The sequence below is a fragment of the Carlito syrichta genome, unplaced genomic scaffold, assembly GCF_000164805.1.
Source record: "Carlito syrichta isolate Samal-C Ts95f unplaced genomic scaffold, Tarsius_syrichta-2.0.1 Scaffold303517, whole genome shotgun sequence".
NCBI lineage: Eukaryota > Metazoa > Chordata > Mammalia > Primates > Tarsiidae > Carlito > Carlito syrichta.
The window spans coordinates 94,284-99,486 of NW_007247613.1; positions in this window are offsets into that span (position 1 = coordinate 94,284).

The window sequence follows — 5,203 nt, forward strand, 5'->3', positions numbered from 1 at the left end:
GAGCGCACGGCCCGGCCCCTTCCTTTCCTGATCTTGGAGAGGAGCCGGCACGTTGCGGGAGGATTACCGGAGATCCCCGAACAAAGGGAGAAACCTAGGAGATGGCAGCGAAGAGTGACCGAATTTTGAGCCCAGAAAGCACGGAATGCACAGTGCGGAAGCGATAGAAACGCAGAGACAGTCATAAAGTGGGTAGAAAGGATGGTGGCAGGTGTGGGAAAGAAGGAAGCAAAGAGGAATGGACGAGTAGTTGAGTTACAGATGGAGCTGGGAATCTGGAAACAGCCCAGCGAAGGTGAAGTGACTTGTCCAAATCCACACTCGGCCTTGGGCCGACTGGAGCTACAGAATTGTCAGGTTTTCCCGATTCTGAGCTGGTGCCTGTTTATTTTGGTGAGCGGAGGAGAGGTTAGCGGGCCAAGTTTCTTCCTCACTTGCCTTCTCTGGTTTCAGAGAGCTCAGAGAGCTTCGGGGAAAGTGGCAGCATCCTGATCAGATTTTTGTAAATCGTGAATAATAGTGTGATCATAATAAGTAGCTTGCATGGTTAGTGTATTTCACTTTATAAACTGCCTTATATCAAGAATTTTAATAATCTTCATAAACAAAGCAAACAAGGTTCAAAGGGTCTCGGAAACAACAGTCCCACTGCTCCATACCGAAGAAAACAATATCCATTTTATAGGTGAGGAAAATTGACCCAGAAAATTAGTATCAAGTCAGGCAATTACTATAAGAGTTGTTTTTGAAACTGAGATATTCCTATTCTAGATTCCTTATATCCCCACCCCTACTGCCTTACACTGCGTAAGAACGGTCAGTCTGGGTTTTTGGTTTTCAGTTTATCGTCGTAAGATCCCTTTCCAGGACAACACTTTCTTCCCCCAGTTCCTCTAGAAAACAGAACGCCTGACTCAGAATCCAGGCCAAGAGATTCTTGGGCTCTATTCTAGATCTCTTGAGTCGAAATCTAAGCGGGGGGCAGGAATCCACAGTAAACAAGCTCTTTACTGAATTCCAAAGTGTACATTTAGAGTATTTTCTGCAGCTCTTAGTATATACTAAATTTTACAGGAATTCAACCAGTGAAAACTAGAGGAAAATTACCCTTTTTAGTCCAGAACTTTACAAGTTCACCATTTTGGAAAATCACATAATGATTGGCTATGTGGCTCATGGTATTTGGTAGTCAATACAACACGCTTCTGACTGCGACATTCACCATGAGTCTAACATATGTATACAAGCATCTGAGTACTACATGATGTCACGCTAGTCATGCAAGAGTATTTACATACTGAAATAGAGTTGTCCTTCAGTATCCATGGGGGATAGGTTCTTGGACTCTCATTGATACCAATATGCATAGAATCCCAAATCCCTTATAACAATGGTGTAGTATTTGCATATAACCAATACATATCCTCCTGTGTACTTTAAATCATGTCTAGATTACTTATAATACCTAATATGATGTAAACAGTTATTGTCCTGTATTGTTTAGGGAATAATGACAAAACAGTTTGCATATTCAGTACAGATACAACCATTCTTTTTTTTCCTCCACATATTTTCGATTTGTGGTTGGTTGAATCTGAGGACGGAGAGCCCAGTGTTATGGAGGGCTGAATGTACACATTATTTAATTATAATTACTTCTCTTTCATTTATCCTCTACATTACTAAGAAATTATGCTAACTTAAAAATGTGTGTAAGTAAAGCGTATTATCTATGAATTTCAAGATAGCAACATGGACATTATAAAAAAGGTGGTGGTGGGCTTGAACAGAGAACCATTGATCCAGATGATCTTATACACACTGACGTTTAATTAAACTGCAGTCTAACCTCAAGATTTGTTAATCATCTTTTGCAGTAATCCCAGTAGTTTGGGAGGCCTAGGCAGGAGGATCACTTGAGGCCAGGAATTTGAGACCAGCCTGGGCAACATACTGAGACCCCCGTATCCACAAAAAAATTGTTTTAAATGATTTTATTATGCCCAGGGACCAAAACATTTCTCAGTAGGATACCTTATACTTTCAACTTTATAATGGAAGATAGTGAGAAAATCAGATTTCCTTGTCAACTTGTTGCATCACAGCTGCTATAATCAAGATCCCATGAGTTGATCTGTCTTGGAAACAGCCTTCTGCAGTTCCTAGGATTTTTCTAGTACTGTGATTAGTATGTAGCTTAACATGATCAGGAATGAAATAAAGAGCGAAGGGAATTAAGTTCTATATCAAATGTGGTGTAGAAGATAGTTATTATATCACAACGTGATCACAGCACTGTGCTATATACCCTTTGCATATGTTCTTACCTCCTCTGCTTACTAGGTACTTATTATCATTCTCATTCTCAGAGTAGGAAATTGAAGCTAAGTACCCAATTGTATACAGTTAGTAAATAGATCTGGGTCTATCTGACTTTAAAGGCTATACTGTTTCCAGGGCACAATGCTGGCAATCTGAAACTTTTTTTTTTTTTTTTTTGAGTTGGAGTCTCACTCCGTCGCCCAGACTGGAGTGCAGTGTCACGCTCTGGGCCACCGCAGCCTCGACCTGCTGGGCTCTGGCGATCCTTCCGCCTCAGCCTTCTGCCTCAGGTAGCTGGAACTACAGGCGTGCGCTACCACACCCGGCTAATTTTTGATTTATTGAAGAGATGAGGTCTCGTCAAGTTGCCCAGGCGGGTCTCGAACCTGCAGGCTCAGGCAATCCACTCACCTCAGCCTCCCAAAGTGCGGGATTACAGGCTGAGCCCAAAACCATAATTGATCTGTCTTTTCTTTAGATTATAAGCTTCTTGTAGTACCCCCCAAACAACCTCACCTGCAAACAAACACACACATAGACACACACACAAAGTAAAAATTACCCTCAAATCCCAAACTCTGAGAATTATTGTCAATATCCTTCTGTACACACATAGCAAATGTTACATATAATATGTATTTTAAAACACAAATGGGATAATGCACACAGTGTTTTTGAACCCTGTTTGCTCAATAACATAAAGTGGACCTTTTCTATCAATAAAGATCTTTGTATCCATTTTTAACAAGTATTCCATTATACACAATAATGTATTTACTCTGTGCTCTAGTGGATCTCTTTTTTGCATATGTTAAGTAAAAATTTTTCATATGTTTGTAAAGTTATAAGAATATTCAATTCTGTTCTAAAGGACAGGGAATAAAGAATATGTGAAACTCACGTGTTAAGTATAATAGGTAAACAAGTACTGGGGGGGACACAAAAAATGCAGAATTATATACTTTGGAGGGTTGGCCCTCAAATTTTTTCCTCCAGATCAAATAGTCGGCCAAGGCTTTTACCTGAAAGTTTTGAGAAGGTTGCATCATGATTTGCAGGAGAAATGTCCCAAGTTGTGGCAAACAGATGACTGGTTCTCCCACCATGACAACACACCTGCCCACACCCTGCTGAGTGTTCAGCAGTTTTTGACCAAAAATGGTATGACTCCTGTGCCCTACCCTCCTTAGTCACCTGACCCCCCCCAACAACATTTTTTTTGTTTTCCTGGATGAAAATAGTCCTCAAAGGGAAACATTTTGCTGATGTGAAAGAGGTGAAACAAAATAATGGCACAAGCACTAAAAGCCATCAAAATGTACAAGTTCAAAAACTGTTTTGAGCAGTGGAGAAAGTGTCTTGATAGGTATACTTCATCAAATGGAGAGTACTCTGAAGTGAATGAATTTTAAACATGTAAGAATACACAATTTTAAAATAAGTTCTGGGGGTTTTTTGGGTTCCCTTCATAGCTTGTGAAATAGGCAGAATTCTTAAGATGTGTTAAATATATGTAGGATACTATAAGACATGACAAAGAGAATGAATGGGATATATGTAAAAAGTCTGGAAAAAAGGAGTGTTACTAACAAACGGAACAGGATGGGAAAGGTCAAGTTGTAAGGTACAGATAGATGATGCCATCTTGAGGCTATTTACATCATCCCTAAAATGACCATTCATAAGTAACACCCATTCTCACCTCACATATGTTCTGCCCAAGAAACATTAAAAACATGGCCCTCAGCAGGCCATTAACCAGCTATTGTTGCCCCTGCACATTTATGACCGAGCAAACATATGTTAGCTCCAATCACTGTGGAACTCCCTTTTCAATTTCACCTGTAGTCCTCATGACCAAACTATCAGAGGTGAAGGCTGATGTAGCAGACAGGGCATAACAACACGGCGTAAGACAGGATTCAGGTAAAACGCCCTCCCTCTTCTCTTTGATCCTACCCTAAATGTGTTAATAATCTTCGCTGTGTGTCTTTCCAACTTACATCTTTTTAAAAGTGATAAACCATGTGATATAGCCTCTTAATTTGGGTTGTGAGACATCTAGGACAGCCTCTTAATTTGGGTTGTGAGACATCTAGGACAGCCTCTTAATTTGGGTTGTGAGACATCTAGGATAGCCTGATTTGAAAGTACCATTGCATCGAGGTAGTTTCCTACATGACACGGTTTTAAGTGGATTTTTGCACACATGTGCAAGTATTTCCACAGAAATACTCCCCCTACACCATTTGATTACCAGTTGAATTGAGTATCTTTCAAAAAATTGATCGTTATTAATCCATCCATGCACTATTTTTGCCTTTCTTGATGTTTACAAAGAGCTCTTCCTTTGTAGGGGCTTTTTAACATTTTGCCTACCATATATATTGCAACATTTTCCCTAGTCAGTGATTTCCTCTAGCTTTCTTATGATCTTTTCTCTTATATTTTTTGACTTTGGCTTCATGTTTAGAAAGGCTTTCTCCATTCCAGATTATGAAAAAATGCAATCCATAGTTTCTCCTAGAACTTTTACGACTTCATTTTTAAAATGTTCATATCTTTTATCTAACTTGAATTTATGTTGATATATTGAATGAGGTTAGACTCCAGACTTATGTTTTTCCAGATGGTAAGAGAGTTGTCCCAATAGGTACTGAATAATTTGCCTTTACCACACTGACAATCTAAGTGCTGCCTTAGGTGATTAATTTAGTAGAAATTTACCTAGGTAAATTTACTTAGGCTAAAGCTTTTGCTTAGTAATTGTCTTTCTCAATCAGTTAAGTAACATGGGTAACTCCCTTGTTATTACTCCATATATTTCTACTAATCTAAAAACAAGGTAATTTTTTTTTTATTTAACCCCTTTATCTAGAAG